Raw genomic sequence first — 27520 nt, 5'->3', positions numbered from 1 at the left:
GTTTATCAATCCCAAAGGGGAACTTCAGGATTGTTGCATAGGTTAATGTGTATTATTTACTTTAGTTCCTCATATATTCTCAGACGACATATTCTGCAAAGATATGACATTATTTAAATCTGCGCTAGTCATCTCGCATAACATTTACACAATGTATTAATAAGCTGCCTTTATAAAATTAGAGTACACTAGGTGTTTGTATCTTAGTGTGTGTGTGTGTGTGTGTGTGTGTGTGTGTGTGTGTGTGTGTGTGTGTGTGTGTGTGTGTGTGTGTGCGCATGCAAATTAATTTATATCTTTAAAAATTCAGTGTTTAATTACTGATGATTGGAAAAGCTAAATAAACATAAAAAATTGTGTGTGTACTTGTTACATTTACAGGGATAAAATTTTATAATGACATGGGTATGACCTCAGTGTTACTTCAATAGACCATAAAGAAATGCAGGGATTTACACAATTTATTTATGTTGTCCCAATACAAATTAATTAAAGGGCACATATTTTACCCCCTAAGATGTAAGATAAGCATGTGGTGTCTCCAGGATGTGTCTGTAAAGTTTTAGCTTAAAAGACCCATCAGATAAATTATTATCGCCACCAGAATTTGAAAGTCTGAAAATGTTGTAGATGTTTTTGTAGCCTGTGGCTTTAAATGAAAATTTGCTGCCCACACGCGTGTCTGCTTCTCATCATGTATTACATTAGATAAACAGCACAGAGACAGACTCTGATTAAGCTGAAATACAACTCATTAGTCAAAAATACCAAGTAAGTTTATTTAATGTATTTGTGGTGGAGTTTATTCAAGCCTTTCTGAAATGATGACTCTTACACAAATGCCGATTGCAGTACACACACACACAGCAGCGTTTACTGATATCATGCGGCTGTGGTGATTATAGCGGTTAAGAATTACAGTGGTTTTACTGTCTTTATTACAATCATACTTTGTTTTAAAAACTCTTTACGGTTATTATAACAACTTCTCACAGAGAGTTGTAGCAAATATTTTAATCCTAGTTTATTTGCAAAAAATTGTCTGTGAACATGTTCATATAAAAACGTGGTGCCTGTCAATCAATTCGGTGGGCGGGGAAAATCACACTCCTACTGTATGTCACGTTGCGGTGGGCCTCAAAAGCACTCGGATTTGGGTCCTATTTTGATGTCAGGAAAATAAAAAATGTACATCACTTCACTATGACAGTGGACACACTATACAGTACACACAGTTCTGTTCAAAGTTGACTTTCATCATAGGTGCCCTTTAAGTTAACTTAACAAATTTAAGTGGTTTGAACATAAAACAATTAAGTTGTCTCAAAAAATCTTAAGAATTGTGTTAATTTGGCTAGTATTTGAAGTAGCAAATTATTTTTGAGTGTGGCGTGTATAAAATATATTGGTAACACTTTACAATAAGGTTCATTAGTTAATGCATAGATAATGAATTTACTAACATGAACTAATCATGAACAACACATGTATAGCATTTATTAATCATAATTAAGCATTTACAAATGTATTATTAACATCCAAGTCCATGTTTGTTAACATTAGTTAATGCACCATGAGTTAACATGAACTAACAATGAACTACTGTATTTTCATTAACTAACGTTAACTAACATGAACAAATACAGTAGTAAATGTATTGTTCATTGTTTGTTCATGTTGGTAAACGCATTAATTCACATTAACTAATGAACCTTAATGTAAAGTGTGACCAATATATTACACCTTGTAAACTTTGTGTGTGTGCATGTGCGTGTGCGTGTGTGCGTGTGTGTGTGTGTGTGTGTGTGTGTGTGTGTGTGTGTGTGTGTGTGTGTGTGTGTGCGCACGCGCGCATATACAGTATATATAAAGAGAGAGAGATAGGCAAACTCGTCTTTAGTTAGTTCTCACTTTAAAATCTTGTTACATAAAATTAGCAGAAATAATAAAACAAATAAAATAGAAATATGAATAAAGTCATATCCAACATTTACTTTAAGCAACTCTTAATCCCTCTCTCAGAAATGACCAACTTCCATCCTGTTCAGTCTCACTCTGTTAGGCCTGATTAAAACATTTTCTTGCCGTTGTGTAAATAACCAAGTTTAAATTAATAAAGTTTACGTGCCTGATCCTGAGCAGAGAATATTTTTGAAGTTCTCTTATATCCTTTTATGGAAATACTTCCCTAAATTACAACACAAGCATATTCATTTTTTATAAGTTAAAAAGTTCAGATAGTACATCAGAACAGGAATAGCCCGAGTACACAGTGTTACCTTCACTAGTCAACTCTGCACTCTATTCATCTGTGCGGATTTCTAGTTCTTTCCTCCAGGTGTGGTGGTTCAGTTCAGTTTCATCTAACTGAAGAACGCGTCCATCAAAAAGCCCTTGGTGTCTCCTTTTTTTCTGTAGGTTGTGTGCTGTTGTCCAGTTAGTGGACCCCTTGGCTACTGAGGTCATGTTGATTGCATATTTATACGGATTGATGACTGCAGTGTGCACTTCATTTCCCATAAGACCCGTTACTGAAGAGCCATAATAGTCTGGGTGCAAAGGTCAAGAGTCTGAACCTCATTCAAACTGACATTGTGTACATGGTTTGACCTCTACCTTAACAACCATAAAACACTTCATATAAGTAGATTAAACATCTTTTAGGCACTAAGTACCTTTTTCTATTATTACAGTACGTACTTATAAAACCAATGCAAGGCCTCTCAGGTGACTCAATGCACTGTGAGTTATTTTTTAAGAGTTAAAGAGGGAGAACGCTTTAGGGCTGATCTGGAAATGAGGTTTTAAATAGCATGGACACAGTTGACTCGTCTGCTGTAGATCCACGGTGTTCAGAGACAATCAGAACCATTAAACTTAATTAGCCAATTCAGACACGTGCCCGTGAACACAGTGCTCACCTTTACTGGGAAAGAGAGAGATGGAGATGAAAGAAACTGCAGTATATGCATCCATGGGGTTATAGAAATGTGACCCTTTTTTGCTAGGTTTGACAGTATCTGATAATTGACTGCACATTTTGTCCAATATGATGCATCAACAATGATTTTAAATATTATATATGTTTATATGCACACACATTCATGTATACACACCACTGTCACCAGCCATATTGACCTTATTTTGCAATGCAAAAAATGCAAAAGTGCGGTGCTGGAAACATTTATTAGAGATTTTGCTCTATATTGACATGAGAAAATAACATAGTGGTTCAGAAGTCATCCATGATGTGAATCTTCCATTCCAGCACATCCCACAGGATCCTCTGCTGGTTTGTGATCTGATGACTGTGGAGACATTTGAGTATCGTGAATTGATGTGCTACTAACTTGACGTCCATTCAAACAGTCACATTCTCATTTTCTCTCCAAATGCTTCCAATAACTATACCAGAAATCATGCCCCAGAATATCATGTCATGATGACAGTTATATACAGTATTTATTATATGATTCTTTGTCATATTCTTCAACATTTGATTAAATTCCTGGTTATTTCGCATCAGTATGGTAACCGTTTCTGATTAAAAGTCAAGTTTTTGCTTGTGTGTTATTAAAACAATTGGATTTGTGTGTGTGTGTGTGTGTGTGTGTGTGTGTGTGTGTGTGTGTGTGTGTGTGTGTGTGTGTGTGTGTGTGTGTGTGTGTGTGTGTGTGTGTGTGTGTGTGTGTGTGTGTGTGTTTGTGTGTGTGTGTGTGTGTGTGCGTGCGTGCGCGCTAAAAAAAATAAAATGCAAGGAATTTATGAATATAGGTTGAAAAAACCTGCTTGGTCAACTCTGACCAGACATAAATTGCTGCACAATGTATTTCATACATCAAGGCTTATATTATGCACCATTCTGTTCTTGCATTGTAAAGTTCAGTTCACAAGGAATCTACTGTAATCACCATTAAGGCAAAAAATCACTTAGGGTATACACACACTAGGAAAAGTCTGTTGACGAAAATGAACCAGAATTTTTAAACAAAATCATATTATGTGAACAGAAGTTCTTTATTTCAAATGTAGATGTTTATACACATTTTAGTTATTATGGTCGACCAATTACCTCAGACTAGTGCAGAACAGCCAAACACAGCAATACCGTTTTCTTTTATTTATAAATAAAACTTGTATCAGATTTAGAGCAGGGGCATATACTGATATTTGTTAACTGAGTTCAGCTGATTGTTGCTTTGCAACAGCAGAAACCATGGGTGCGCAAATCAAACCCTGGGATGTTAATAACTCAAAAGTCCCAAAGTCTTTCTTTATATATGCCAGATCAAGGATGGATTATATTCACATCTTGAATGAACCATATAAGAGATTGATTGGAATCAGACCAAGTCCACCTTTTTAGCTGGGTCTTGATCCATTTGAGTGTGATTGTTATAGTACTGTATATTCATACACAATGTTGGGGAAAGTTACTTTTGAAAGTAATGCATTACAATATTGATTTATTCCCCCCAAAAAGTAACTACTTGCGTTACGTTTATGGAAAGTAATGCGCTTTATTACTTTTTAGTTACTTTTGCGTTACTTTTCCAAACTTGGTCGAAAACATCTTCTAATCAAAATATATCTTTGAGCTTTACACATTGAATAAATTACTTAATGTAACTTTAACAAATGTGTACTGTAGATAGTTTTCCAAAATAGAAAAAAAAATCTTATATTATACAAAACATAGTCACTTCTGCAGTAGACAGTGGCTGCTTCTCCTCAACAATAAAAGCAATAACCATTTTTTTATTTGGTCGAATTAATTATTTTACCTCGAGAACGTGAACTGATATCAATCATTTGTTGTTTAGCTAAAGGTTTTCGATGTTGTATTTAATGCAGTTGACAAGTTTTTCTTGCACATAATCTACACTGAACGACAATCCACTTCTTTGCTTTGAGTTCAAAATAATCAAAAATCCATTGCAAAAATTTAAGTCTCTGGCCTGCCATTGTTTCTGTTTCTGACTGTCTATAGTTTTGACGGGCGATTCACGGATTGATAATTTGTTTTAATCAGATCTTCTAAGTAAACCGTTTAAACCAGTTCACCAAATTGTCTGCGTGAAACGGTTGCTTCTTCAGTAGGCTAAGTACTTTATTACTTACTTTTTAACATGCTGGATACCCCCCTCTGAAAAAAAACAATATCCTGAGTTATTCTGTTACTAGAACAGTACACCGACTCATCTGTTGTGAATAATACACTTGATGACAATGATTACTGTGACCCCACTCTGTTTCCTCATAGCAGGCTCTCTCTTTGAGTGTGTGCTTCAACATTACTAAGGTCCTTTTTAAAGATTAACTCATGTTACATTTTTCTAAAAGTAACTCAAATAATATTACTTATTTTTAAAACTAATGTGTTACTTTAGTTACTTTAGAAAAGTAATATTATTACTGTACATAACGTGCACTACTTATAACACATTACCCCCAACACTGATCATACCTACCCAAAACATTAAATCAAACCAAATAACGCAGATGTGAATACACCTTTAAAGACAAAGAGAAATGCATTCTGTATGCTTCAAAATGTCCTAGTGTTAAAGATGTAGCTTTCCACTTTAGAGGAGGTCTAAGAGATATTACATGCAAAGTTTTTCAAAAGACTAACAGCAAAATTGTTATTTCAACTGTTTGGCTTTTACACCAGCATGGTATTACAAAAGCATCTCATATCCTTTGGTGACCTTGCAACAAATGTCTAAAGAGCTCATCAAAATTTTACAAAGTATCATCAGACCATATAATGTGAAGTCGTTTAGGGTCAGAAAAACAATTGTCTATGATAGTCAGATCACACAAAGAAAAAATGAAAATAACCAGTTGTGCCGCATGCTCCATTAAAATAAAGACCTTCCTATCTATGTGTGTTCCAGTAATAATCTGTTGCGCATATAGATGAAGCTCCCTAGCATTTCCAATGAAGCCCTGTTATGATTTAAGTCATGCTTTAAAGGATTGGAACAAAATATCTCTTACAATGCATGTGTGGTTTCCGCTGTTCCTCTGTGGTGTAATTGATGCTCCTAAATTGCCGAGCGTCAGCCTTGTTTAAATTCTTCCCTTTCACACCACGCTACTCTATTATTCATTGGCCAGCCTGATGACAGAGCGTCACACTAAACCTGACACACCTCATATTACATTTGCATGGAGCCAAACTCATTAGATACTACCTTTAGACCTGTTAAAGGTCAGACAAGCGGGAATAACCATGCGGGCCAAACAGTGCATGTTTTAGAAATGCTTATTAAAGGAATGTGACATTTCCTACGCTGATTGGGGTTGTAGTGTCTTTCAGACGGGTTAACATTGAAATTAATGGGATGGAGGGAAGAGGTTTTAAAGACGAGAGTTTGTTACACCAAACTGACCTTGTTTCATTTTCTTCTCTTGCGTGCTGTAAGTGCACATCACATTTGGAAAAGTCATCTGCTTTTACTTACACATGAAGTGTTGCCTAATGGGATTTTAATACTTGATGGGTGAACAGTTGAAGGTGTTAATTGCGGGAAGAAATTTAATGCTGTCAGTCAAATTATATGGATGATCGCATTGGCAGCAGTCAATCGAATCACTCTGGATCTTTTTTCACACACCGTCTCCACTCTCATTTATAGGGATCGACACTTCCAGTTTGTTTTGGCAGCTGAAGGACACAGATGTCAACTCCACACTTAAGACAGATTGTGATTGAGACATTTTAAGACCTTAACATGAGAACAAATTACATTAGCATGTTTTATTCAGCGCTTTCTCTTGAGCTGTGCAGGGGTTTCATTGATGGAGGGGGAAGTCAAATGGTGAATTATTAATTTGGTCCTAATAATAGAGGCATGGCTGTTCTGTCGAATTAAGCCAATTCCCAAGTCTGACTGTACCTCTTTTCTGTTTCAAGTGGCTTTTGTAAATTCCTCCTTCTCTGTTTCTCCTTCGTATCTCAAGCCTTTGATGCTACATATTAAAGGGTTGTTTCATCTCAAAATTTTCAGAAGAGATTACTGCCTTTAAATATGAGAGTGAATCTGAACAAAAATACATATAATTGCTGTGTTAATTACGCCAATGTTCTGGCGTCTTGAGTGGCAATTTGGGAGATTTCTGTCCCAGTGATGAAAGTCTATTCACCCAAAATGCTGACACTTCAAAACATGTCATAAAGAAATCAAATTAAATCCATATGAATTGAGCGGTTTAATGCAAGTGTTATGAAGAAGCATGCTCACTTTATATGATGAACAGATTTAATTTCAGCTTATGTTCACATATACACTCACCAGCCACGTTTTAGGCACACCTTACCAGTACCGGGTTGGACCCCCTTTTGCCTTTAGAACTGCATTAGAGATAGAGATCTACGTAGAGATCTGCATTCCCACGGCTCTCTTTCTGCGCGGGAATAAATTTCCAAATAAAGTGCGGGAGCAGTCGGTAACTGTATTTTTGGACAGGAGCGGGTGGTCTAACAATATCAATCCCGACTCCCGAGCGAGCACGTGTATGTATGTGTGTGAATGAGACAGCGTGATGCTGTTTGTAGCTTGTTTGTCGCTGTCTGTTTGTGTGTGTGTGTGTGTGTGTGTGTGTGTGTGCAAGAATGAGAGAGAGCTTTGTGCTGTCTATGTGTGTCACTTGCTTGTGTGTGTGTGTGTGTGTTTATACAGACAGCGTGTTATAGGCTGACTGGACTCTGCTGGGTGGTTTTCGTGTTTTGTTCCCCCCCGCCCATTAGAGGGAACGGGTGCGGTGGGTAGAAAACGGACTGGGTCGAGCAGCAGGACAATAAATGATAAATATAAGCGGGAGCAGTCGGGTTTGGGCTAAAACCTGGCTTGTGCGGGCGGGAGCGTGATTCAAAATTTAGTCCCTCGCAGATCTCTAGTTGGATGTGTTGTGCATTCAGAGATGCTTTTCTGCACACTTCGATTGTAACGAGTGGCTTATTTGAGTAACTATTGCCTTTCTATCAACTCAAACCAGTCTGGCCATTCTTCTCTAACTTTTGGCATCAAAACAAGGCATTTGTGCCCACAGAACTGCCGCTAACTGGATATTTTCTCTTTTTCAGACCATTCTCTGTAAACCCTAGAGATGGTTGTGAATGAAAATTCCAGTATATTAGCAGTTCCTGAAATAATCAGACCAGCCCGTCTGGCACCAAAAACCATGCCACTTTCAAAGTCACTTAAATGACATTTCGTCCCCATTCTGATGCTGGGTTTGAACTGCAGCAGATCGTTTTGACCTTGTATGCCTGCCTAAATACATTGAGTTGCTGCTATATTGGCTGATAAGAAATTTGCGTTAACAAGAAGTTGGACTGGTGTACCTTATAAAGTGGCCAGTGAGTGTAAATATTGATTCGCAAGCAGTTTGCAACAATTCAATATAGATTATAACATATCAAATATATTTCCAAATGTGTTTTAAGGTTGAAAAAAAAAAGTCTTATGGGTTTAGAACAACATGAAGGTGATTAAATGATGACAGAACTTTCATTTTAGGGTGAACTGTCCCTTTAATTAGTGGCCAGTTTTGTGCATTTATATGAGATGATTGGCCTGAGGTGACTTTGATCATGGCTGCAATCGAGCCTGAAGCTATGTTTTTATATAAAATCTCCCTCCTCTCACTCCGCATCCTTGTTACACAGAAATTCCCACCACTGGCTTTATTTGATCTTCTGCTTTCAGCTCTCTGGTGGGAACCAAAGATGATCAATAGATGCTGTGGATGGGAGAGCTCTACCAGAACGAGAGCTTTTACATCCTTCTTGCTTGTAGCTACAGGTAGCGAGCATCATGCTGTCATTCTTCTAGATCATCTCAGATATTATTAATATCAACATCCTCCAGCGAATCTGAAGGTGGGATTGACAGATCGGGTGTTCCTGCACATGCTGTATGTGGGGAGAGGTGTAATTGTCACTCTCGTTGTGTTAAGGCAAGACGTGAAAACATTTTTGCCCATCCTGTATACTGTTTGTTTTCCTTCCATGGTTTATCTTGTTTTCTGGAATTTGAAATAAAAGATGGCGTATGCTTTGCATTGAAGAATATACAATATATAATGCCAGATGGGTTATGTCTTGCCTTTAAGGGTTGATTGACTCATTTACTGTTTACATACAGTTGAAATCAGAATTATTAAACCCCCTTTGATGTTTTTTTTTTCTTTTTAAAATATTTCCCAAATGGGCAATGTGGTGGCGCAGTAGGTACTGCTGTCGCCTCACAGCAAGAAGGTTGCTGGTTCGAGCCTCGGCTGGGTCAGTTGGCGTTTCTGTGTGCAGTTTGTAGTAAAAATGTACTTTAATAATAAATCAGTTATTAAAAATTAGTTATTAAAACTATTAAGTTTAGAAATGTTTTAAATAAAATATTCTCTCCTTTTAACAAAATTGGGGAAAAAATAAACAGGGGGGCTAATAATTCAGGGGGTTAATAATTCTGACTTCAACTGTATTTTTACTACTTCCAGTGGATGGGTCTTTGTGTATCAAAAGATGAACAACAGTTTTATGGATTTGGAAGAAAATAAGCAAATGATGACTGAATTTTATATGAAAAAGATGTGGTTTTAATTTGGACTTTTTTCAATATTTATTTATTTATTTATTTATTTTTCATTCTTGGATTACATTTCTCTCATTTGCAATTACTTTAAATGTGCATGATAAATTATTAGGGATGTGACGAGAACTTGGGCTATGAGATCTTACGAGACTAAATCGCAACGAAATTATTGTTTTGCAATTTGTGATTTTTTTTTCAATTGAATAAAATATTTCCCATTCAATATTTCATCATTAAAGATTTCTTAAAAATAGAATAAAAATCTCGTCTTGTCTCGTGAACTCAATCTCCTGTCTCGTTACACCCCTATAAATTATATATTAAATATAATATGACATAAAATATCTTGCCACTGTGGTATTAAAATATCATACTATTTTATCTCAGTGACTTGACTTGCAAAATATCTAAAATCAATAATTATAATGTTTTAACACATCATAATAATTATGTTGCAGAATTGGGGGGGGGTTGTATATATGTTAGTGTTTAAAAAAATATATTTTTTATTTTTTATTTTCTATTTAATTAATTATAGCAATTAATATAGCAATCATTAATTATAACAAATATGATACAATTATTTTCAAAAATATGTTTATTCATATATATTTTTTATTTTTATTTTTATTAATTGATTGGCTTGTGGGTTGATTAATTGGTTAATTTATTTATTGGTTGTCAGGGTACACGACTACTTTGGATGTAGAATAATGCTGTTGTACCCGAAGAGTCTAAAAGAGTCCTTCTCAACAGCCAGGCCTTTACCTCTTGGCGTGAACGGCTTTATAAATGTATTGTTTGGGTTATAAATCTGATGATGTGAAATTTAAGATGTCTTTAATCCTCTTGGTTCTCTAATGAGGAACTCCGGTAAATGAAAGTAAATGAAACATTATATGTCATCAGCCCTCTGGAATGGTTTTAGACACCACAAAAACAGAAATCTGATGTCTGAAATAGAAATATAATTGGGTGGTGATGTAGACTGATGTCTTTTTGTTGTGTTGCTATGGTGCGGTTTCATAAAAAGACCATTCTTAGTGCCTCTTGTTTATTATTGTTCATTAACTCGAGGCATAAATTCCATCTTTGCATGTTTGTGTTTGTTTTAGGTGTCTAGACCCATCCAAACCAAGAGCTGATTACGCCAAGCCTTTTTCTCCCCTCAAATGTTTCCACCACAAAAATTAGCTGTTGATGAGGTGCGTTCACACCACCGCATTTGTTCTGTCCCCGGATGCCTGTTTTTGCAGTGGTTTGAACAAGGTCACAGCTCATATACACCCTAAAAACATGCCCGCACACAGTGACAGAGCAGATTGTAGTGCAAAACGCTCTGAATTCCTGAGCCACATGCTGTGTTGATTTTACTTTGAGTGTAGTTTTCTTTGAGGTCATCTCTGTTGCTTTTTAAACTTGTAGTAATAGAAAAGAAAATGCTGAAGAGACCATTTAAGAGGAAATCATTTGTTTAAATGACAGACCTTAGGCTTCTGGGTTTTGTCTGTGCTTTGTTGAATTTACGACATGTCTCCAGCAATTACCTGTCTATGGTCCATGCAGTTTTCCACAGGAAGAAACATTTAGATCAGCAATCGTTATACACTTGGTTAAATGTGATTTGTTGTGAATGCAGTGCTGCTTTGATCAGCCTGAGCGGTTCAAAGCTCTGTACTTCATGTACAGCATGATCTTTAAATCCAGAGCTGCAATATGTTGGGATGTTGGGATATGGGATGTTCAGTTGTCACTGTGAAACCAAAATAGATAATCATTTTAACATTTCTCTTGTTAGAAAAGTATTATCAGAAATGATCTGTTTTAGAAATTTTTTTGCAATTGCATAGAGGTTTTTGGGTTTAACAAATGAGCTTTCGTTGTACAGTTTTTTTTTTTAAACAATGTAGAATAAAGTACATGATTGTTATTGCAAGAATGTTAAAGCTTCTTCACGGAACTGTTGATGTTGAAGAAGCTTCATATTAAAGAGTGTACATGTACAGTATGTGTTTCAGTATCACTTTTGACTTTAAGGGCCCTATCACTCACCCGGCGCAATAAGGCGCAAAACGTGTTTGGTGGGATTTGTTGCTAGTTTCAGACCAGCGCAACCGTAATTTTCACATTTTGCACCACATTGTTTAAATAGCAAATCCATTTGCACTACTTTGTTGACTGATGGGTGTTCTTGGTCTAAAATGGAGTTGTTATAGGGCGCATTGTTGGTGTATTGCTATTTTAAGGAAGTGAAATGGAACGCGCTTTGACCAACTAAAAGCTGGTCTAAAGTTAGTTACGCACCTATGCAGGTCCAAATCCATACACATTGCTTAATACACACTGGATGTACAGCAAATACACAAATATCTTAACAGATGAAAAAAAGTAAAGGAATAAAATGTTGTAAAAAAATATTCTTTTCTAAATAAATATAAAAACCACTGCCTTCTTTATGTTGGGGCAGCTTTTTCAATTTATTCATGCCTATTAGTATAATTTTTTTATTATTAGCAGTAATATTTAATATATGCAAATGTATTTTGGTTTTAATAAAAAAAGTTTAGATACGTCCACCTGTCAGGTTTGGTAGTCGTATATCACCATATGGAGCATAAGAATAAGACGTGTGTTCTGATGTAACTCACACTTCACTATTATTGTTCATTTATTAGTTTGCTGGAAAATAGAAATACTGAATTTAGAAATACTTTTAAAACAAATTTATGCATTTAAAAAACAAAATGAAATATGTTGCTAATGAATGTCTTCAGTGGAGTAAGTTTCCTTATACATGAAAGTCAAGGAGTAAAGTAAAGAGTAAAAGTACGGGGCTCTCAGTTTTTCCACTTACAAAGTCCGCCATGTAAATAGCAAATGTGCCATGGAGTGACACAACTGACTCCAAAATGGAATGGGAGATGAGACTCTGAATGGTTTATTGCAGTTATGCTCAAAACACACCCATAACTCATTAAGAGAATAAACACAACCCTGTTAGACCATGAGCCAAGGCGCAAAGTATATTTTCCCCTCCTTTAAATAGCAAAAGTGGATTTGCACACATCCTTAATGCTTTAAACTTTGTGCCTAGATCATTAAAATAGAGCCTTAAAACTACAAACTCAAATACCTTAATCCAAAACATGCTTTAATATTTAGTCTAAAAAAGTGTGCTTAGTATTATTGACTGTACATAATAGAGTGTCAATCTCATTTCTTTTCTCTTCTAATTTATTTTCCAGAACATGGCACAGCAAGGCAGCCTCAAGCTTTTCTGTAAGTTTATTAACTTTAAACAGAACATGAATTGATTTTTTGACATTTATATGAGGTTATTGTTCTTTAAAAACATCCTGTAATTTTTAGAACAGAAAGCTTTCATGTAGATCAAAAAATAGCTCATTTTACATGGCATACTGTATTATTGCAACAAAAGTCCACCTGTGCAGCAGACTAGGGCCTACTCTTGTCTTTTGTAGATATAGAGTAACATTAGGAAGTAGTGATATTGAAGTGAGTAATGTTTTTTCATTTTACTTTATTTTTTTCTATGTACTTATATATGTTTTAATAAAATGACACATGCTAGATTTCAGAGTACTTCTCATCAGCTTTGATCTGTTTTTCAGCATGCAAAACTGTTATCCAATCATAGTCTTGGGCATTAATGTGAAAATGATCTGTTGCAAAGATAGAATCAAAAACATCATAGGAAACAATCTATTATTTCTTAAGATAGATTAGATGAAATGAAATAAAAAATAAATAAATAAACTGAACCAGACTTGATAGAGTGCATGTCGGAAATAAAACAGCTCAACTTAATTCTCCCTCTGCTGTCTGCACTCAACATTGGTCTTATAAACTTCCATCCCTGTTAGCCCCATTCATTCATTAAACTGATGCCCTGGAAAGTTCCAGAATGACTATCATACAGTGCAGCTTTCAACAATTTGGATCTTCTCAGTGTTGGATTATGTATTTCAGAAAATATGTCGAACCAATAATTAACAGGTATTTATTGGATTTGAATAGTTATTTTTTTTGCACAATTATACAGCTTTCCTGTACTTCAAATAGTAGAGCATGGCACTAGCAAGACCCAGATTGTGTGTTCAGTACCCAGGGTGAGCAAGAAGTTAAATGTTTAGAACTATTTTGGGCACCTGACTGACCTGTTTTTTTTTTATTTTTTTTTGTTTGTTATTCTTATTTTAGAAGTCAGTATCAAGAGACATACATTTGAAGTCTAAATTGTTAGCCCTCCTGTGATAAAAAAAAATCTAAAGTAATGTTTAATGGAGAGGTTTTTTTTCAACACATTAAAAAACATTAAAAAGAATAGTTTTAATAACCAATGGGCAATTAATCAAAAGTAATAGAAATCGATATTCAGAATCTATAATCGATCAAATTTTTTCAGGTTTTTTTTTTCTATTACTTTCCCTACCACGTGTGGAGCCACGTGACCCCGATCTGTTAAGGCTGATTTATACTTCTGCATCGAACACATGGGTGTGGTCCGATGCTGCCTTCACGCGGTCACACAAAAAAATATAACTTGTCGCAAAAAAAATGTCGCACAGTTGCACTACATGAAAGATGACCGGAAGCTCGGCCAGAGATGCCCTAAGATGGCATTTTTTTCTATTAAAGTAAAATTATTATTTACATTAAAATATTTGCTTACAGAGGATTCAAGAAATACTGTTTAAACACTGTTTAAAATGTTATACACAGGATATACAATACTTATTTTATTTAGAAAATACACTGCTTATTTTACTTAATATGATTTTTAATTTTGTTTTAAAAAGTGCAAGTTATTTGTTGTTTTTAAAGAAAAAAATGACTGTTGGTTTTGGGCATTGTGTTTTTTAATTTTAGTCGTTCAAAGTGGATGTTCAAAAAATAATTATAGGTAGTAGATAGAGTGTATTTCCTTTAATTATTTTAAAATCAAGTAATACACTTTTTATTCATGAATCTCTCACTTGTAATAAGTGAGCATATTTTTGTACAAATCTTACGAGTGAACTGAGAGCAAAAAATATATATACAATAATCTTTCATTAATCATAATCTAGTTTTTCTATCATAACTCATTTCTTTTGTCTTTGCCCATGGTGAGAGTACATTATATTTTACTAGTTATTTTAGCAAGATACTAGTATTCAGCTTAAAGTGAATTTAGTTCAGTGCAATGACTTAAGGTTATTTTGTTAACTAGGCAAGTTATTGAATAACAGTGGTTTGTTCTGTAGTCAGTAATAAGCCTATAATATTGACCCTAAAATTGATAATAAAAAATTAAAAACTGCTTTATTTCAGCCAAACTAAAAAAAAAACTTTCTCCAGAAAAAATAGGAAGTATTGAAAAAAGTTTCTAGCTCTGTTAAAGGTCACTTGGGAAATATTTTTAAAGAATAAAGGGCTAACCATTTTATTAATCGTTTATCATTTTAAGCAGGAGAACCTAAAGTTCTACTTCTCAAACTATGTACAGATTGAAACCTAATTAAATATTGTCTAAAAACATATGAACTGGGAGAAAAATGCCAGAATTGAAAGAAAAACAAGAAAAAATAAAGCTTTGATCCTTTATATTTTAACAACTTTTGTCTGTTTCCAAAATTCCCTGAGCAAGTTATAGCAATCTATTTTAATGTTATTTAATGTAACATCTGCCAACTGCAAAATTGTAAATAAATTTATTTTCAGCAACAAACATAGCCAAACCATTTTTAAAATGGGTAAAGAGTGATTTGCAAACTTGGGAGACTATTTTCCCTGCCTCAGCGTCCTTAAAAGATGGCATGCCCTTCTTCTGCACCTCCCATCTCCATTCGGCTGTTTCCTGACAGAATTATTGATCCATCGCATCCCAAATTGGCTCGCCGTGCCTGAGCCTCAACTCCAGTGTCTGGGCTGAGTGACACCGATTGGCTCGCTCAGTTCAAGAGCTTTTCCATTTTCAGGTCTATCAGTGCCTTGGGGGCTTGGGGAGCGAAATATCATTTTTCTGGGTCCAGGTTTCTTTGAGTTGCAAGCCCCACACAAAGTCCAGCACTAGTCCTTAAACTTGGCCATAAAACGGGCTAATAGTTGAGCCTACATTTAAGCTGTGGATGGATGTTTTACATTGGCTGTAGGACAGATTTTGGTGTCGTTAGTATTACTTTGGAATTGGACTCTGCAAAGTTTGGATGCCCCATCCTTCATCATTCACAGAAGGTTAGCTGCCTCTGCCAAAATGTCCCACAAATTAAGTCCTGATAGGCATATGTCTGCACCCTGTTATTGTATTTGGCAGTTGTGTATATCTCATCAGACTGTAATCAGGCTGTAATCAGAATAGTGCTGGTGAGAGAGTAATTTGTCAGGCCGACGTGCAGATTGAAAAGTCAGTTGTGGAGGTAGAACATAATTCTGCAGGAATGATTTCACTTCCAATTGTTTTTTTTATTCTTGTTAATTATTACATTGTACATGACATTCTTCCTGCTCTAATTTGCAAATTGTCTTCACTCGGATGTTATTAAACATCTTTATTATGGTGCTTCTTGAAACATTAGACAAAACAGGTCCCACAACTTTATTTGTATATATATATATATATATATATATATATATATATATATATATATATATATATATATATATATATATATATATATATATATATATATATATATATATATATATATATATATATATATATATATATATATATATATACTGTATGTCAGGGGTGTCCAAACTCGGTTCTGGAGGGCCAGTGTCCTACAAAATATAGTTCCAACCCCAAACAGACACACCTGGGCTAGCTAATCAACCTCTTGCTAGGCTTTCTAGATACATCCTTGCAAATGTGTTAAGGCAAGTTGGAGTTAAAATCTGCAGGACACCGGCAGATTTTACTCCAGGATCGAGTTTAAACACCCCTGCTGTACATACATTATAAAATTTCATTGTCTGTTTTATCCAATCCTCATGAATCAAATAACTAGTATTCATGAAGATTCTGACTTGATCTTATATTAGAATAGAAAACACTGCATGCTGTTTATAAATGTCATGCACTCTGAAATGCCTTGCATACTAAATACATTTGATAAACATGAACCAGCACCATCTGACTCATTTAATTTATGGAACCACATCACATTTTCACATAACCCATTTTCTTTTCAAACCATTAAAAAAATGTGCTTCTAAAAATTTCCAGAGATACATTTTATGCCTTATGTCTAACTATATGTCTGAAGACTTTATCATGAAGATAAACCATATACTATAGCTGTCAGTAAATGATTGCCTTATTTTGAATTTAACACATTTATTGTATAGTTTGTTCAGTGAAGCAATATCATACCTGTCCAGGCCCCCATGAGGTTCCTTTGTAGATTACCTTTTGCTTTATGCTTTTCCTTTTTTTCTTAATGGATAGATCACACGTATATTGTTCTTAGACAGTCATCAGTGGACAAAAGCATATGCTGCATGTTTTATCACTAAAAGCCATGTCTGTAGCTAAAAAAATCCTGCCGTGAAATATTTTATTTTGTTGGGAAAGGTTTGGGAATTCAGGACCACAGACTATAGTCATATAACACTATCAGCTCCCTGTCAGGCACTCAAGATAACTCAACCATATCCCTGTGGAAGCCCCTGCTAGTTATCATCACATTACAGTAGTGAGAGAAATACATAATAGCCTTAAGATAATGCTCTCCACGGGAAAGAGCAAGCATAAAAAAACACACATTTTAAGTAGCCGAGAGTTCATTTGCTCAGGTTTCTAGATTTAAGGTATCTCAGGGGAGCACTTCAGAGACAAGGTATTATTATTGCTGGGTTGGGATCACAGCTCTGTGCCTCTCACGGTCCATATTAAATGTGTATACAATATAATATTGAATTGATTCGCACTTGAGGGAAACTCTGGCGTGCATGTTCTTTGTAATGGAAACAGCTTCTGTATTTTTCTTTGGTTCTTATTCTCTCAGTTTTTTTCTTTCTCCTTGGTGTATTTGCCAGGCTGTTGCATCCTTACTTATTTCATTTGCAGTAATCTAATGTAAGCGTAGCGTTGTGCTATATCGTTAGTTTGTAAGTTACTATTAAATTGCAAAGTTAAGCGAAATATTTTGCAACAAAGCAAAGTATGTGTAACAATGATCAGCTGGTAGAAGCCCTGCGAGTATATCTCATTCGTCTGACCACAAGAAGCACACTTGAGACTAGTTTTAGAGGCTGAGCTCTTTAGTCTTTTCTATTGCTCTGAACTCCCAAACGAAAATCACTAATTTGAGTCACTCTCAGAAAAGGGTGAGAAGAAATGGTGGGTGGCTAAAATTGGTGCCGTGACCCGAATGATAGTATTTATTAAAGGATTTAGTGTAACAGAGGTCAGCTATTAAGAGATGGTCTAACGACTAGCATTAGAGGGTGTGGTCTATAGCATCTTCGTTAGCTTTTATCTTCTCTAATGAAATCATTGGTTCAAAACGTGTTTAGTGCAAGGCGAATAGATCCAGTGCATTCAGCTGGTGCCTTGACCCTTATTAAAGTGAGGTTTATCGGATTAAGAGTAACAGATGCCAACTAGTAAGAGGTGTTTGAGTACACCTCACTCCCCTGTCCTCAAAAGGAACTGGTAACTGACTTCAAAATAAATCACTAGTCTGAATCCTTTTTGAAGCGGGGTAATTAGATCTTGAGGGTTACATTGGTGCCATGACCTAGACTGAAGTTGGGCAAGTGTAACAGAGACCAGATAGTAGGTCTGTGAGGAAAAACTCACTCCTACGGTCTCAAGAGCCATACTAGCTACTGGTGTTGGTGGTCTAGAGTGACTTTGTTATCATGCCCAGCTCAATGTCAGAGATGCCAGTTCAAATCTGAATCAGATCTGGGGGTTACATTGGCAACAAAGGTTCAGTTCCTGTTTAAAGTGAGGCAGACAGAACTAGAGATGTAACATTGGTGCCTTGACCCGGGATGCTGTAAGGTCAGTTTTAAGAGCTACTGTATGCGAGTAAACCTCCTTCCACACTAGCGACTGGCTCTAAAGGCTGCAGTCTTTAGTCTGTGTTGGCATGCTATTTGAATTCTTTTTGAAGCCATGCAAGTAGTGGGGTTAGACCCCACTTCATTGTTTCATTTAATTACATGAATAAAGCAAATTCATTGACTAAAATAGTTTAAACAATCATGTTTTGTTTTATCGACTGTAAAACTTTGGGGAATATAATATTGTATATGACAGGAAATATAGATATGTAATGTTTCATATGCTGTTTTTTTTGCACAAAGTAAGTTATTACTACAAAATCTGTGCTGCTTGCACTCTACTAAAGGTACTTTTAAGTTTGGTTTAATTTTCACTTGATAGTCATCAGATATTTTTGGAGATATTTTAAGTGCAACTGAATGCCTCTGCAACAAAAATATGCTGCGGAGATCATGATGTACTGTATGTTATTGTAGTGACACGTTTGGTTTTAAGTGGTTGTCAGTGGTTCACTTCTGTTCTGTGTTCACTGTGATATGCGCACTTCTTTTAGCGTCTAACTGTGCTGAAATAATGCATACAGTACACACTCGCCATTCTTAAAGATTTCATTTATAGTTTCACTGCCAGCAACAGGAACAGGTATGCCATTTGCCATTGGACAGATAGCTCCACCCCAATCTTGCGCCATTGTTTGGGAGAGTGATGTTCCGCTCTGGCCTGTCCTCTGAAATGAACAGCAGTGTTTTGAAAGCACCACTGAGCTACTGTGTTTACAGTTATCTGGAAAATCAGCCTAGGAATGCTTTACTGATGTCCCGGTGTATGAAACTGAAATAGGACAAAATATTTATGATCAAATATATTACATACTTCACATTTAAAAAAATCTGAAATATAAATTTGGGGTCAGCTTGGGAGGTTGGATCTCCAGTATTTCTCCAATTGAACTGCTATATTTAAACAACTTCACTGTAAAAAAAAAAAAAATAGTGGTTGCCTTACATTTTTAAGCTGAATCAAATTAACCTTCAGTTAACTGAACTTATATTGTTAAACCGACTTAAAGGTGCAGTAGGTGATCTTCACACAATGCTAACAGCTTAATCTGAATCTCTGAATCACAGTCCCTCCCCTTAGCAACATCATATATCCCTACAGCTGACTGTGAACAGTAGCCTTAGTTTAATTGTGCTGTAATTTCACCAATGTAGCTGAACATTTAAATATTTATTATGAAGTACAGTGGCAACAGAACAGGTCACATTTCTGTCATCATAATCTTTAGGCCTAAACATACATTTTTTAAATGTGAACAGATTTGCTTACAATAATATTTTTTTTAAAGATAAATAGAAATATGATTAATGTTTAAATAAAAACCATGCTTAAGATACGTTTGATAAACTAGTGTTTGAATAAAATCTACCTACAACCAAAGTAATTTAAAAAAAAAAAGAGCAAACTGATTTTGCGATTGAAAAATTAAAAGGGTTTTTTTTTGGTTGTTGGTGAAATAACATGATTAATCATTCATAGTATGAACATAAGCATTCATTAATGGAGTGAACAGCATCAGATTCAGTTGAAAGAAATCAGTTTTCTTTGCATGAAACAGAACATTCTTGTTCCACGTTTAAATAATTGATATATTATGCTGACCTCGCTTATGACTCCCCACAAAGCCACTAAGTGCATACCATTAATACACCAGCACAGCTAATCTATCATTGCACTTTCCTCCTCGAGCATCCACGCTTTCAGGAACTTCTACTGCTATGCGGCTTCGCAGATCGAAATTAATTATCAATATTGTATACATAGTGCCTTCTTATTCATTCACTATTTCGACAGGAATGCATGCATGCAGCTGGGTGAAATGAAATATACAGTTTCAGAAGGCCGTGTATCAGACGGATCTCTCTCTGATGGAAAACAGAACTTAATCTGACTGGAACACAACATTTCACTTACTGTTTCTAAGTAAATAAATAAATATAAAAGCTTTTAAATATGCATAGCTGCCTCGGGCATCTTGTTTGCCAATATACTGTACACTGTCTGCAGTGTACACATGGCTTGTAGATAAATTGTGTGCGCAGCAGGAAAACACTGAACTGTTTTTCCAAGATTATGTATTTTGAGCATGCTAAATTCCAAGCATGTCCTCATGGTGTCATTGTAATGAATAGGGAATGCATTTCTCCCAGGATCTGTTCCAGCATGACCAGAGTCTGTCTGTGTGTGTGCGTGCTTTATTATTAGTTATTTATTGGCATACAGTGCAGCCAAGCAATTACAAGGCACTGCCCTCCGAAGGTGAAGATATAAAAAGAATATTTAATGCAATTTTGGCTGCAGGGTTGTGGACGGATGAAAGGGAAAAGGGAACATTCATTTTGCTCCAACCCAGGAGTCAATGTAATATACAGAGACATATCCAGAGGAGATGAGTTTGCTTCTGTGGAAAATAATTGCACTGAACTCACTGGGAATAAAGCGTCCTCACAAGGAATCAAATGTGAGTTGGTTTCCTTTGCCAAAGTTTGTAAGTACGGTGCTATTTGTGTTTACACTTCATTCATCAGGTTAACATAGGTGGATCTTTATAAGTGCGATGCAGAATGCTAGATTATGTGTACATGTGGATACTCTAAAGTAAGCCATACTGTAAAATCTGTATTAATTATTAAGATAGAAATCACCCGTAAATAGACAGGAAAACAAAATACATTTATAGATTTTCTTTCCAGCACATTATGAGTAATATAAAACTTTCATTGCCCTTCACATATTTATTTATTTATTTATTTATTTATTTATTTATTTATTTATTTATTTATTCATTCATTCATTCATTCATTCATTCATCCATTCATTCATTCATTCATTCATTCATTCATTCATTTATTTATTTATAATCCATTTTTGCAGTCTATACACTGAAAATTGTACTGACATTTAAGTATGACAATTTGAATAAATTGATTTGAAATAGATTTATTTAATAAATTTATTTGAAAATTGAAATTTGAAAACATATTTATAAATGTGCTGTTGGCTTGAAATATTCTCCAGATGTTGATAACAACAACAACAACAACAACAACAACAACAACAACAACAACAACAACAACAACAACAAAAACAACAACAACAACAACAACAACAAAATACATTTATGAAAATATAACAAATCTAATTACTTTACAAGTTAAGTTGTGTCCTCCTCTCCACCAATCAGCTGATGTGTGGTATGAGGTCTGGTGCAAAATGGCTGCCAATGCGTCATCCAGGTGGATGCTGCATGCTGGTGGTGGATCAGGAGATTCCCCCCATTGTGTAAAGTGCTTTGAGTGCCCAGAAAAGCACCATATAAATGTAAGAAATTGAAATGACACAGGAAAAAAACACAAAGAAAGGGAGGTGTAAAAAGGCAATGAAAGCCCAGACAGCAGCTGAAATATCTAGTTCTCCAGCAACCCTCTGCCCTTCATCATTGTAAATTAATATTAGCTCCTTCAGTTCAACATCTCCATTAGCAGAATGATGAAGATGAAATTTCAGCAAGACAATGATCCAAAACACAGCCAAGGAAACCCTAAAATACTTTCAAAGAAAGAAAATCAAGCTGTACAATAGTCCAGCCAATCACCTGACTTCAATCCAGTAGAAAATAAAAATTAAAGATTTGATAGACAAAATCCTCAGAACCAAGATTTTTACTCTCTGTTGAATGTACCTAAGCTTAAAGCTAAGCTTATATATAGAATGTACCTATATATATATATATATATATATATATATATATATATATATATATATATATATATATATATATATATATATATATATATATATATATATATATATATATATTCATACATACACAACTACTAAACTGTTGCATTAAATTATTTTTATATGTATTTGACATGATGCTTTTATTTAACACATACAGAATATTTTTTTTACTTTTCATAGGTAAGATCAAGTCACTGATTTTATTTTTCACACATTCTGCTTTTGCATTATAGCACTTCAGTGTTTTGATACATAAAGTGATGTATGTAGTCCTGAGACATCTTCAAAATCAGATTATATTGCTCACAGGAGACACGTTTGAGATGCATGTTATTACCAGGTGTAAAAAGCAGTGTGTTTCACCTGACCACTTGTGATCACCTGAGATCGAGACTAATACCAGGTGTAAACATGACCACAGTCATCCATCCGGATCAATGTTTTCATGACCCATACGTGTATTTTCATGCTGTTGATTTAAGCTGCAGTGAAGGGCGTCCCTAAGCCGATGTCCTCCGCTAAGCCCTCTCTTACTGGCAGTTTGCGCATTCCTCTCCTGCTGTTGTGTTTACACAGGACACTGCATGTGCTTCTTTTCTCAGACAGGTCCGTGCAGGAGTCCTGCCTCAGGATGCCATGTAAGGCCTGATTATCACCGCGTAACATAGACATATGGAGAATATTCATACGCCAGAGGAAGTTTACACAATGGCGTGGTCAGAATGTATTTAAGATAATGAGCATCGTTATGATGGCATTTTTATTTTGATGTTATGAAGAACTTGTGAAAAAAAAAAAATAAATAAATATATATATATATATATATATATATATATATATATATATATATATATATATATATATATATATATATATATATATATATATATATATATATATATATATATATATATATATATTTATATATTTATATATTTATATATTTAATGTTTTTTGTATTTTCAAAGCATTGATGACCTCGGAAACTTTAAATTTTTCAGTTTAACAAGGTGATATTTATTGTTATTTTTAGTAATTTGAAAACCTTATGTTGTGTAAAAAAAATATACATATACAATACATATATAATATATTATTTTTATTTCTGAGAGGATATTTTCTATTTATTTATCTGTCTGTCCATCCGTCCATCCACCCCTTTCACTTTATACAGCATTATACATGCTTATATAAAACATACATGTACAATGCTGTAAAAAGTGATTTATAATTTCTGAAAAAACAAGGCTTTATGACAATTATACATGCAGATTGCTCACTTATCATGTAAAATCCACGGTAAACAGCTTCATTTATAAGAGAGCAGTTTGTATACTTTTCCTATTGGTTTTGGCAGCAGTAATTCATCAGATGATGGAGTAGAGCATTAAAACCAGGCTTATTTCCAAATACACATGTATACGAGCACACTTTCCACATTGAACAGCCCTAATTATTTCTGGGTGGAGTTTCATTTCTTTTTGTGTCAGTGCAGGCAGTGGATGGAGTGGCACGGTGGGCTTTGTTTTACCCCTTCTTAAACTCCCATGAGCTTTTGAAATGGTCTGCATTGCAACATCTCACTGGAGAGATTTTGGTTAATCGTGCTCTCTCACACAACACTGTGCATGCAGTTGTGTGTTTTGTGTAAACTAATCATGCACTCACACGCTATTTTGCAATCAAGAAATCTCTCAAATATAGACGTCTTTGTCCATGTGTTGAAATTAATTTATTCACACTTGAGTGCACAACACAAATAGCATACTATATGGTTGTGGAGTGGCTGTTTATGACAAGCAATCTATATGCAAAATGAAGGAGAATTTCTCTGTGATTGTGGCAGCACAGTTAGTAAAAACAGTATAGTAAGTTATTGAGTTTTACAGTAGCCTTGTTTATCTCTGTCTCTGACAGTGTAAGCATTCCTCTGGGTGCTGCTGAACACTCAGAAGCACAGCCCTTAGTGCTTCAGTAAAAGGCCATTGAACTGCATGTGGTCTGCCCTTGAAGAAAAAGAGAATAGAGGTTAAAAAGACCTGTTGTGTCTGCTATTTACTAGGACTGAATCTCCAGCAGAAAATCTTTTCCTTTCTTTTTTCATTTCTTTACCTTTCTTTTTCTTTTTTCCTTTTGTTTTTAAAGGGGAACTATTATACACCTTTTTGCAAAATGTAAATGAATTCCCTGATGTTGCTAAAGTGTGTGTGTGAAGTTTTAGCTTCAAAATTTATAACTCTTTGAAACTGCCATTTTTAGGCTTTGATCCTAATACATTTAGGTCAGGGGTTAAAATTCAAGCCTCAGCTGCGTCAGTTGTCATTTCTGTGTGGAGTTTGCATGTTCTCCCTGTGTTTGCGTGAATAAAAAATATTATCAGATACTGATATCATACTGTTAAAATTTTTATTGCTCTGGTAAAAATTGTTTGGGAAATATATAAAACAGAAAAAAATTCAAAGGGGGGTCAATAACTCTGATATCAACGGTATGTATGTGTGTATATATATATATATATATATAGTCATTTTTTATTATTATTTATTATTAACCTCACTTAAGGATAATGGTTAGCACAATGTTTGCAGCACAAGAGATATTCTTTGTTTAATTTTGGTTGGCTGCCACTTGGAGATTGTCCTCCATATTCAGTCATGGGTCTTTAGTTTTTAGGGTGCACTCACACTATGCTATCCGAACCGTGCCCAGGCCTGTTCCGCGGTTTGTTTGAGAAGTGTGAGTGCTCTGAATCGGGCTCAGGCACGTTTTATTTGGCCGGCCCTGGCCTAGTTGGAAGAGGTGTGCCAGAGCGTGGTTTACTTGGGCTCAGGCGCGGTACATTTGTAGTGTGAGTGCAAAGCGTGCGTGAGCCCGAAACTGAAGATGAAACATGACTTTTAAGGGCCTGCTTTATATAGATTTATTAATTATTCTTACTGTCAAATGGACGCAAACCCCTCACTGCATATCCGTTGCACCTTTAGCAAACCTCCTAATTCCTGCAGCAAGAGGACTTTAGGATTGTTTATGAGCGTCAAAGGTGGCTGATCTGTTCTGAGCGAGAGCGCTTCTTAAACTGAAGAGCGCATCATCTATGACCTAAGCGTGCTTGGGCCCGAATGCAACATGAGTGCGGGCTGTCGGGGGAGACGGAAGAGGGACGCAAACATACAATGGCCCAAGTTTGATTCTCGGCTTGAGGTCCTATGCTGACCCTTCCTCTCTGTCTGCTCCCAATGCTTTCCTGTCTGTCCTTTACTATCCTGTCCCAATAAAAGTTTAAAAACCCCTAAAAAATAATTACAGTATATAAAAAATAATTATATCTCCATATCTTTTACTTAAAGGTACATATTTTTACCTAAAAAATACCAAAAAAATATACTTTTGAAAGGGAACTGCCCTAGTGACATTTCTGTACCATTATTTTTGTAATAGTCTGTTAAAATTCTACTATTTTCTATGCTGATTTGATAATATTCCCAAACATTGTGCTTTCCCAAAAGTGGCTCCCTCTGTAGTGGAGCACCTCCAGCTCCTGAAAGCAGTTGAATTAAGCTCTGGCCAATCACACAGAGAGAAAGGATATTCTGCTGCCCGGGGATGTGGATCTTGTCAGAGTCTGATAGATTCTTCGGCCCGCCTGAGATTAAGGTATTACTTACACCGCTGTGGGTCGATACAGATGCACTGTCTATGACTGGATAAAGGAACAAGTTTCTATTCTGAAAGTCTTATATGATTACTTTTCGTGCGTTTGCCACCTTGAAATCCGGCATGTACAGTACATTTCACCTTAACAAATGCTCAATGTAAATTAGCCGGTTGTGCTAATGAAATAACAAAAGCCTACAGAGGACCCCCTGTCTGATATCTAGTGCTGATGTAACAGATTTTACTCTGAGTGGCATTTTCATCTCGATGGTAATAAGGTCACTAAATTGGCTGTTTATCTCTAGCGATGTGTATAAACATCTGTCAGGTGATCCGGCGCCGCTGCAGGAATGAGGTGTTTAAAGTGGGAGCAGACGGAGTGGAGAATTACAGCTTCCTGATTCTCAACCCAGCAGAATGTTTGACTAAGTGTAGGCTGTAAACACTACTGGAAATGCTAGGAACAGCTAATATATGTGTTAAAAAATTATTGGTAGGTACAAGGCAGAGTTGGTCATTAAGAAAAAGATAATTATAGTTGATATAATAATGTAATCAAGATAACAAAACAGTATAGCTTTCATTGAAAATTAGAATATCTTTGTCTTTCGATGTTATTTTAATTAATTTTGAACTAAAATAGCTTTGGTTATCTTGTGGATTTTCTTTCTTATTTCTTATTCATTCATTTATGAATTCATTTATTCATGGGTAAAATTAACCCTGATTTTCAATTACATAAAAAAACAATTGTTATTATGACCAATTGCCTGAAAAATAAAACATAAGACACACATCCCAAATGTGCTCTATTGGATTGAGTGCGGTTGACTGTGGAGGCCATTTGAGTACAGTGAACTCATTGTCATATTCAAGAAACCGTTCTGAGATGATTAATGCTTTATGACATGGCATACCTCGGTGGTAACAAGTGGTTATTTAAGTTACTGTTGCCTTTCTATCAGCTTGAACCAGTCTGACCTCTGGCATCAACAAGGCATTTGCACCCACAGAACTGCCACTCACTAAATATTTTCTTTTTTTCGAAACATTCTCTGTAAACTCTAGAGATGATTGTGCATAAAAATCCGGGTAGATCAGCAGTTTCTGAAATACTCAGACCAACTCGTCTAGCAGCAACAACCATACCACGTTCAAAGTCACTTAAATTACCTTTTTACCCCATTTTGATGCTTGGTTTGAACTGCAGCAGATCGTCTTGACCATGTCTACATGCTTATATGCATTAGGTTTCTGCCATGTGATTGGCTGATGAGAAATTTGCGTTAATGAGTAGTTGGATAGGTGTACCTAATAAATTGGCCGGTGAGTGTATATTTAATGACTCATTAAATATTAATTAATTTATTTTCATTTGTTTAATAGGCTTTGCATTTTCATTTGGAGATTACCCACACCCTTTACCTTTAGCTGAACTTCAAAT

The 27520-nt window shown here is 35.4% G+C and overlaps 1 protein-coding gene across 2 annotated transcripts in view; it reads left to right on the top strand.

The window, feature by feature from the left end:
- chrm3a (cholinergic receptor, muscarinic 3a) overlaps positions 1 to 27520 on the top strand; it is a 131894-nt gene that overhangs the window by 90855 nt on the left and 13519 nt on the right. Inside the window, exon 3 of one of the 2 annotated variants that reach the window (XM_087290328.1) lies at positions 12845 to 12878. The exons of the other annotated variant lie outside the window; for it this stretch is intronic. The gene's annotated coding sequence lies outside the window, so the exon portion shown is untranslated. The remainder of the gene's footprint in view (positions 1 to 12844; positions 12879 to 27520) is intronic. 2 annotated transcript variants of the gene reach the window in all.

Source organism: Danio rerio, chromosome 17 (assembly GCF_052040795.2).
Source record: "Danio rerio strain M-AB ecotype USA chromosome 17, GRCz13ab, whole genome shotgun sequence".
Lineage (NCBI taxonomy): Eukaryota > Metazoa > Chordata > Actinopteri > Cypriniformes > Danionidae > Danio > Danio rerio.
Note: the sequence above shows the minus strand (reverse complement) of the source record. Positions and strands in the feature narration are given on the sequence as shown.